The sequence below is a fragment of the Centruroides sculpturatus genome, unplaced genomic scaffold, assembly GCF_000671375.1.
Source record: "Centruroides sculpturatus isolate CEXI.00-Female unplaced genomic scaffold, Cexi_2.0 scaffold59, whole genome shotgun sequence".
In the NCBI taxonomy this organism is placed as follows: domain Eukaryota; kingdom Metazoa; phylum Arthropoda; class Arachnida; order Scorpiones; family Buthidae; genus Centruroides; species Centruroides sculpturatus.
The window spans coordinates 1,179,300-1,190,103 of NW_019384301.1; the positions used below are offsets into that span (position 1 = coordinate 1,179,300).

The 10,804-nt window shown below is 28.0% G+C and overlaps 1 long non-coding RNA gene across 1 annotated transcript; it reads left to right on the forward strand.

Moving 5' to 3' along the window:
• The first annotated feature begins 531 nt into the window (after positions 1–531).
• Positions 532–10,124, forward strand: LOC111639685. The gene is made up of 3 exons (XR_002759120.1): positions 532–565; positions 5,638–5,769; positions 9,885–10,124. It is a non-coding gene; the product is annotated as an uncharacterized LOC111639685 (long non-coding RNA).
• Positions 10,125–10,804: the final 680 nt, after the last annotated feature.

Below are 10,804 nucleotides of genomic sequence, written 5' to 3' on the forward strand. Positions count from 1 at the left end.
CTTTATATTATCAAACCTACAATCTTCTCGCATGTCAGGCCCCGTCAATCAACTTCCTCCGGTCGCCTTAACGATCTGGATTCTTCCATGTCCACAATGGGATTCTTCCATGTCCATCATAGACATGGAAAAATGATTACAGGAGGTTAGGTCCTTAGCGCAAATATCAATATAATAAAGAGTCAAGCTGAAGAAACCGTATTTTTCTCATTCTACTTTTGTTATTTATAAAAACTAAATCTTATTTTTGAGTAGAAGATCATTTAAGAATTTTTAAACTTTCTATACAAGTTAAAAATATTGCTATTACATAAAGGAAGATTTTATATTTTAGTAATGAAAATAGAAATAGTTACTATTTGAAATTTAAACATCTTCAAGAACTGATGTGTTCGAGAATGTCTTTTTGATATTAATCTATTTCGGGAGAACTTCAAAATTTTAAAGTATTTTCTAATTGTATCAAGCACGAACGTTTGGAATTTTTAAAAATATTTCATTTTAAAGTTGTCATTCTTGAAATTCTTTATAATCTATAGGAAGCTCTTAGAAAACAAATTGAATGGTATGTATTATATATTAATGGTATTATCAGATGTTACATCATTAATAAGAGAACGAGTTTTATCGTTTATAATTGCAATTTGAATATGAAATTTAGTACAGAATTAAAACAAAATTTAAATTTAAAGTATTCAATAGTTATACTAAATGTGACATCATTTGGAAATTTTTACAAAGATGCTATTGAAATTTTAATTACCGCTCCTAGCTATCATTTTTCTAGTTGTTAACTAATTACGACTTTTAATCTTAACAAAGAAGTAATATAAAAATAAAAACAACTTTTTATGTCTATATTACTTAGATCTTAAAATTAATTCTTACTAACTAAAAATTATTTAAGTATAGTTTTCATTTTACTTTAATTATAAAATCGGAAATATTCTATTTACTTTAATTTTACAGTTTTCCAAATTATATATTTTTATTGAATTTTTCGGAGAATATATTTAAAATCATTTCGATATACGTATAATTATATATATGACATTATTAATTGTTCAATATAGCAAACTATCGTGTTTACTAATTTATCAACAGAAAAGTTATCTCAACGAATTAAATGAATTAATTAATGTCGAAAAATATGGTAATGTAAAAAATGATTTACAAATAAATAAATAAAATAAAAATTATTTAAAAATTTTAAGTGAATATATTCAAAATTAATAGGCATTAGCATTTCAACATCGTTGGTTTCGTTCGCAATGGTGCTGTGATAGAGAAACATGGACTTCTAATAATTGGCGAATCGTCTTTAGCGACGAATCTCGCTGCTGTTTGGACGACCATTGTGTTATAGTGTGTGTGTTTGTGTGTGTGTAATACGCCTGATAAACGCTTAAATCCGCCTTTACTATTGAGCGGCACACTGCCTTACTAAATTTAATAAATTAAAAATATGATTAAAAATTGCAGCCTGGGATTGTGACGATGTCACAATAAATAATTGTTCGTTCACTATCCGTCCTTATCATTTGGTGCATGCTTTTGAAAGAAGGCTTTTCTTCATGTTCATCATATACCCGTAAGTGCCCATAGGGTGAAAAGAGTTTTTAAAATGTTTGTTCTTAACTTATTACTCACTATGTTAGTAGTAACAGAGTGGTTAACACCACTGAACATTGGTAGTTGGTACCCGGTTTGCTCATGACGAACTAGCTGCCGAGTGACGTTTTGTGGATCTTCATGTGTCTAAACACGTGAAGATCCACAAAACGTCACGCCTAGGAAACGGGATACAATTTCCATTGTATCAAATTATTTTCTTACGATTTTTATCATTTGTGTTATATCCGTTTTATGAGAAAACAGTTCCGTTTCCTAATTATTTAGATTTCTGTAAACATTAATTATAATATTAGGAGCGTATTTATTTTGTTTTAATANACATTATTCAACGAAGAAGCACACACCCTTATAGAATATATTCATAAATAAATTCGATAAATTAATTATTTAAACATTACCTTTAATTTAAACAAATTAAAATTTCAAAAGTTTCATCTGTACATGTATTAAAATACCACTCATGAAATAATTACACATGGTAATTAAGTATCTTTATAATTTCCTTTAGCCATATTTCCATATGTAAAACACGTAGGAGTGCGTGCCCTGCATTATAATGAAGAAAAATATGCAACTTATTTAATTTTCTATATATATATATATGTATCCTACCATTTAGTTTCTAAGTTTTAAAAGGAATTAAATTTAATCTCATCTTTAAATGACAAACTTTAAAATTCTAGTAGTCTAATGGAAATAAATTTTGATGTGGCGTTAGTATAATGTTAAAGATTTTCAGTTAAAATGTTACATTTACATTATTCTTTTTACATTATTAACATTTTACCCCCTTCTTTTCCGTAATGTGGTTATTTATATAAATCCTCTTCTTGTCTGTTAATATGGCTATGTAGTCTCTGATTAATCCAGTGCTTTTAAATGTAAGTTTCTGAATAACATAAAAAAAAAAACTTACAATTCCATTTATATATAATCATTTATAATGTGTCATTCCTATCGGAAATTAACTTTTAGAAAAAGTTAAGTTATAATTACGAGTAAAATAGTAACAAGAAATGGAGTTTTTTTTTATCCTCTTCAAAATCAATTAGCCAATAGTGTCATTTTTAGTGGTGATAACATGATTTATTTTTAACATATAAAAAAATAAAATTCGTTGGAAAAAAACTAATTTACGAAGTTTTCTTCATATATTAACCGAGTTTTCAAAAATTAAATTGAAAAAAATAAGTAGTACATAGTTATAACTGATCTAAAATACTTATAACAAATTGGTTTTTCTTCCTTGTCTTTTTTTTTTCTGAATAAAAACTAACTTATTAAAATTAGCAACTAAAATCGAATTATGTAAATTTAGAGAAAGGAAAAATTTACATAATTTTTCTCTCGAGTGAACTATATTTAGTTAAGTTTAAACTCGGTATATTTATATAAATCAAATTATATTTGTAAAGGTCAAACATTCATAGATTGAAGAGCTCAAATAAAATTTTCATTTCATTAATTTTTTAAGTACATTAGCGAATAATTTATATGGATAATTAATATCTTACTTCTTAAAAATTAATAAAGTGAATAATAGATTTTTTTCAGAAATTATAGAAAATTTTAATTAAGAATAGAGGTAATTTTAATTACGAAAATTATAGACATTAGTCTTCAAAATGGTTGAAGAGGCTCACTTGTTTGAAGTCAAATATATATAATTTTGACTTTTAGATAACATGACGACCTCATAGCCGAGATAGTTTACTGTTCTAGGATCTAGGATTGAAATTTGGCAAGCAGGGGTCATATTCTGGTCACCGTCTCTGGTCTCTCCTAAGCCAATCGCTGATTGGTTAATCCAAACGATGAGCCAATCAGCGACCAGCTTGTGAGAGACGAGAGACCAGAGACAGTGACCAGAATACGGCCCCAGTTCCCCACGCAAAAGGTCTGTCTGAACGGTGAATTCCGTTCCTCACTATCTTTCCGTCCTTTTTGTGAACAGTACGGTATAACTTTTATTATGTGTATAACAATAAGACATATATATATATGTCTTATAGTTCTATACATAATAAATATATATTACATTAATGCAATAAGATATATATATATAAATATGTCTTATTGTCTGAATGTAATTATTTGTCTAAATTCTCCGACAATTGAATTGATTTTAGAAGATTCAAAATGTTTACATATGTAATATCTCTATCGCAATTGCCTCTATTGTATAACTTAATTCCTTTGAATGAATTGTTTTGTACAACGTATTGAAAACGTTTTTAATCACTGAGATTACATGATATATACGTTAATGAATTTCATTTAAATGTAAATTAGATTATATATTATAGAACTATTTTAAAAAAAATCTCAGAATGTCAGAAACCAAAGCAAAAGTATTTATGGAAGGATATGATTTTCAATGATAACAAGGATGAAAGTTAAACACGACTTTTATATTCAATACAATTTTTTATTATAAGCCTGAAGGAATATATATATATAGGATTTATGTGTATTCATATACATATTTCTATTTTTCATTATGCTTTTAATTATGATAATAGAATTTTATTTTAAAATCAGTCTTTTTCTTAACGTATACTTAATGTTATAAATATTGAATATATACAGTTCGTTCGTTTTCAATCTCAAATTGAAAACGAACGAACTGTACTGTGGTGTCAGTTTGGAGAATTACTGAAAATAGTACTGAAGTCTAGTATATATACTGTTACATGTATGTATAATACATAATATAACAGATAACAGTATGTTTGAACAGTAAAGTAACTTTGTTTCTTTGTTTGTTCGTATTTTTTATAATCTGCCATAAACTTAGAAAGAACTTGAAGCACTAAAACAATCAATCAGAGTAAGAGCAAACAAACAGAATGTTTATTTGCATCTTCAACTAGAAGATTTCAAGTTACATAAACGGAGGTTGTATATTTCCAAATTTTGAAAGGAACCAATTTTGAAAGAACATTTTTATTTATTTTTTACGTATTCATACGACTACCGAGTAAAAAATATTTTTACTTTTACTCCGTTAATTGTCTCAATGATTATTTCAAAAAGTACTGTACATATTTATTATGAAATATTGGCATAAAATTAAATAGGTTGTTTAATCTCGTAACTTTATATTTTGCCATTTATAATAATTAATTAAACTCTCATCAGATATATTATAGTTTAACTTTTTAANTGCTGTTTGGACGACCATTGTGTTATAGTGTGTGTGTTTGTGTGTGTGTAATACGCCTGATAAACGCTTAAATCCGCCTTTACTATTGAGCGGCACACTGCCTTACTGCTGACATGTTGGTCTAAGAAGTCATCACGTATAATTTCAGCAAGTTAATGCTCGGCCGAACACAGCTATGATTTCTCAAGAATGTTTTCGTCACGTTGCACACTGCGATCTGTCTGGTCTTCTGATTCGTCACCATCGAGGCTGGACGTCAGCTTCGGCCATTTAAGTTCATTTTTCATTCACAGTTTCATGCTTGTAATACTTCAAAACAAACAGAGGAAAAGATGAAATGTAAATTAAGAAATATTTCAATATATAACTGGTCAAACACCGTTATTTTCTAAGAATTATCACATCCGTAGACTCCAAAACTACTAGCCAATCGACAACTTTATTTTATTCAGATGCGTTTCCAAATTACAATATGTCCCTCCTAAGTAGGCTTTCTTTCATAGAGGCTAAATAAGTCACAAACACTTTTTTCAATACTTCTTATTTAGCCTGTACGAAAGAAAGCCCACTGAGGAGAGAAATATAATTTCCGAAATGCATCTGGGTAAAATAAAGTTGTTGATTGTATTTTTGGAGTCTATGGATGTGATAATTCCTAGAAAATAACAGTGTTTAACCCGGTTACATATTCAAATTTTAAAAAAACGGAATAGAAGCAGAATGATAAATCATAAGAAATATTTAGTTATTAATGTAAAAACTAAGCTTTAGTAAAAAAATTAAATAATAAAGTTTAATCGTTGTAATATAAAGCTAAAATTAGCAATATTTGCCAGATATTCTGCGACAGAAGATTGTACGTATACTGAAGAGGGATCGGTGAAAAATCCAATCCGAAATACAGTACATATGAATAAAAGATCTGTGAATTAGAGAGAGAGAGAGAGTTTACAAGTAATCGCGAGCAGGTATTTAATCTATTCGACAATCTGAGTCTTCTGTCGGAGATTTTCTAATGTCGGCCCTAGTTTCGAATGGCAATTTTTATAGTTCGGACGGAGAGTAAGTCTATGATGAATTTAATCAGTCGAGCCACTGGCTAGACATTGGAACGATGATCAACAGGAACTATTGCCAAAGACTAGCAGGGACTGGGCTCTGTCTGACTTGGATGGCTCATAGAATTTTTCTGCCTCACAGGAACTGTACTGTTCTCACTAACTGAATGCTTCTAACTGGGCCACCTACAGGAACCGGACGACCTGTATGACCCTTAGGAGGTCCTTTTATACCTTTTGGTCTGTTCCTTGAATCAGAACATGTCCAAAAGTGGCAATATCGGATGAAGAAATTGTTAAAAACCAATCTGAATTTTTCTTCACAACTTCTTGGATCTCAATCCAAGAAGTTGTGAAGAAAAATTCAGATTGGTTTTTAACATCTCAGGAGTGTTGTTAGAAAGGAAGTGTTATCTCTTTTGTCAGGATATGTTATTTCCTTTCCCTTTTCTAAAATCTTTTCTTCTGTTAAAAATTTATTTTGACTAAATTATAAAAATTGCAATCGGGATCTCACAATTTTATATAAAATTACATATTTAAAATATATTGCATAAAATATATGTAAATTAATATATAACGCATTAAAATGTTTAATATTTTTATTTATATTAATACGTATTTAAGTGCAATCTGTTCTAAAGTTATAAATTCTGAGATAGAAGTTTTCGTAACATTAATGGTATTCTGCTATAAACATAATTTCTATCAGAAAATATTATCTGCTCAGATAATCGTATGAAATAACTAAAGAACATCTTTCAGATTTGTAGTCATCCCTAAATTTGTAATTGTTTCAATTTATGCTTTACAATCACTTCAGACTTAACATAGGATAAACTTAAATATTAGAACAATACAATATTTCAAATTATTTCTTTTCCTAATGAAGCGACTAATAATTACATAAACAAGGATTTTGCAACGATTTTTTAAGCATTAAACCTCATTCTAAGAAACCAGAAATTGCAAGCACCGTAAGATTTTAGTGACGTGATATCTCATCATTAACGATTTAAATTTTCATTTGTTACATATTCTAAGAACATAAAATTCTATTGGTATAAAAATAATATTAAAAAATTCGGACGTGAATTGTTATATAATCGAAAAAATATTCCAATTGTATTCAAAATTCTGAAATTTTTATGTCAGACTATTTCATAACATATGTTTCAACTTCATATTATATAAACTAAACTACTGTAACGAATTCGTATTACAACCATTATGTTATTAATATTTTCCATTCTATCTTGGTTTCTTCGGTAAACTCTTCAACTTTCCATAACTCTTCTGTATCATTCGATCCACAAAGATCGTCCAAGTATATACCCCTGAATATTTTCTTCATAACTAAAAGTAATTTTTTTAATCTTCTCTATGGAATAATTGTACTTTTTTACATCATCTGTATATTTGTATTATGTTTCTCAGACAAGGTCTGTTAACAACTTTATTTTTCTCCTTTAGACAACCCATTCCTATATTCCGATATCCTATTTCTTTAATCTCTCCAAGTTGAGCTTATCTTTTCTTTTCTTTATAACCATTTTCTAATCTTATTGTGTAAATCCAGAACATAGTTCAAATCAAATTTTTGTCATTTGTAATCATATCGAGTACCGCATGATTCTTCTTAAAGTGTCTTTTAGAATTTTTCGTCAGCATTCTGCTTATTGCCATATATTATTCTTACCCGTTTTTAACATGCTTTACACTTCAAAATGTATTTTTCTTCTGTTGTCTTAATATATTTATTTTTTTTTATAGTTCTAGTTTATAAGATATTATGTGGACTCGACTTACAGAAATTTAGAAACATGAATAACAGCAAAAGAATAACACGCTGAAAGGAAAATTATCGAAAAATCTTGCTTAAAAGATATGTGGAAGAGATAGAATTATGATATAGAGAAGATGAAAAAAGAAATTTAAGAATTATATAGTAAATATTTATATGTCTGATGGACATGGAATACAACCTTGTGAATCACAATGATGCCGAAGAGTTATTGGAAGGTATATTGATTGAGAAATTGAAGAAAATAAGATAGAAAGGAAAATGCGTAGAAAAATTAAAGTAGCGAGAGTATTTGTTAAAATAATGTTGAACTTTATGTGAACTAAGAGCCCTGCTTCAGATCTTTGGCGGTTTAACCCCGATATTTCGCATCGCTTTTCGTTGCTCTCATATGTGTGTTGTATGCTGTTATATGTTAGATGAATATGTAAGATAAAATTAAAATGAGTATGCTGTTGTATTGTTGTATGCGAAGCGTGCATGCAAATTAAATAAAATTTTGAAACTGTAATTATAAAAAAGTGTGAAATTAATATATATATATATATATTTATCCTCAAAAGGGAAAACAATACAATAAAAAGAAAAATATTAGAACATTTAAATTTTAAAAATTTTCACAAAAAAATAAAATTAATATAACTTAAGGTTTCAAATTGGACAAAATATAGACAACTTATTATCGTAAGATGTCACCCATACTACACATAAATAACACTCATATTATCCCTTTCCACAGTGAAAGTATTCCTCATTTTACTGTTTTACCTTTACCAATTTTTTATATTTTAGTTTTCATTTTTATATATTATTTTATACATTTATATAACTTATCGTATCATTTATTTTTATTTTCAAGCTCATCCAGGTGACTGTTAAGTTAATACAACAAAATTTTGAAAATGTGAAGATGGTCCCCAAATTATTTGTCATGACGTTGTTTCAGGTGTCGAGACGCAGAATTTGACATTTTGTAGGGCCTAAAATATTTGACTTATTGAGATTTCAGAGTTATCCCGCAATATACTCGTCTTCCAATTTTCTAAACGCGCCATTTCATTTTTGTTTTCTTTAAACGAAGTCTGCTCCTACTCAAACATTTCATGTCAGTCAGTGAGGCCAATGTAAACTGTTAAGTAAGAGTTTGAAAATTTTGAATATAATTAAAACATACATTTTTTTCGAATGTATAAATACCTATATCTGATTTTTTGAATATTTTTTTTTCTATAATAATAAAATTGTATACTGTTAGAATGTAGAACGAATGAAAATATAAATTTTTAATAGTGAGATGACATATCTGATTAGATCTGCGATTCTGTATGGATGTGAAACGTGGCCAATGACAAAGCAGGAGGAACTACAACTACAGAGACTTAAAAATGAAATACTAAGGAAAATCTTAGGACCTGTGGTAGATTATGATGATAATGATATCATGGTCAATGGAGAACCAATATGGTGGAGAAGAACAAACCAGGAACTGCAGACAACCTACGACAAGCCCATGATCAAACAGATGATTAAGGTCAGAAGATTACAATGGCTAAGCCACGACGTAAGACTTCCTATAATGACAACAGTTCACGAGGGGTTCCCTATGAGAGGAAAGAAAAGAAGCCAAGAAGCCGTCCCAGAAAAAAAGAGGCTAGATGGGATCACTGAAGATCTTCAAGATCGCGGAATCGAAGATTGGCAGGGGCAGGCAATAGACCAATCGAAATGGAGAAGAATTGTGACTGCGTCTAAGGGTCTACAAGGCCCATAATGCTAGACGAAGAAGATGACATATCTTGGTTTAGTTTGATGAAATGCGCCAACGCAATACATGAACGATCTTCAAAGGGAAGATTCTTTCTGGGAGGAGTTTCTATAGCCCCTATTAAGCTGTTAAGTAACACTTCTTAATTATATTAAGCAAATAACATAATAACAAATAAATAATTCATCATTAATATTTATTACATTAAATTATTTTTTTAAACTTTTTTTCCAGTTTTTATATAATAATATTTAAAAAAATTATTTCTTTATTAAGTTGGCATTTAAACGATATTAATAGTAAGGAAAATGAAATAATCTTTATAATTTAATCTTACTAAAATAGTCTTTCTGTTGAAAATGCTTAAATTTGTTCTTCAGATTCCATAAAAAAATTTATTTAAAGAAAAACTAATATTAAAAGTTATTTTCACAAATATTTTTTTATCATTTTCAGGAAAAAAAACTGCTTAATTCGATAAAAGTTTTACAATTCTGTTGCTGAGCAGACAAAATACTTCATCGATTTGTAACGACTTTTGCTGAAGAATCTAAAAGATGCATTCACGGTTGGACTCTTGGCCTATTAGTAAAAGATTAAATTTCTTTGACGTTATGTTTTTTTGCATATTATTAAAAAATTAAAGCCAAAGTTTTAATTGCTTCATGGAAAAAAATGAATATTTCTCATCAAAAGTCTTATTTCGTAGACAGTTTTCTTATTTATAAACTATTTTATGTACTATTAGATTTAACAGTTACCATAGTGATGTTTGAGGTCAACGATTTAATTCCTGTTTTTCAGAGAAGGGATATATTTGATTATAAGATTAAGAAGAAAGGAAAAAATTGTTGAGATAATATGATCTAATTAAGATATTACATGTCCAACGTGTAACGTACATTGAATCTTGATTACATAAAAGGAATTACACAAACCTTATATAATCAAGATTCAATGGCACTTTAGTTTCTACTAGAATTAAAATATTAATTATTGTATTAATATTACATAGTATTTTCTTATAACACGAACCTAATAATAAGAAAGGCGTTTCTTGAAAATAATGAATGCATATGAAAGAATGAATTTCTAATTATATAAAAATGAAATGAAGAAACTACAAACTTTTTCTTTATTAAGTATATCTTTCTTCTATATTTAATTTATATTGTTATAAATTAATATGATAATAATAAATTAATTACACTATAAATTACTCTTCTAATTTTTCATGTTATAGAGGAATCCTCTGTTGTGGCTACATCTTCATCTTCCTATATACATTATATATCTTTATATATCTTTCATGATTCTTTTGGTATCTTTAGTAAGACATCAAAATTTATCATTATAAATACTAAATTTAAATAATC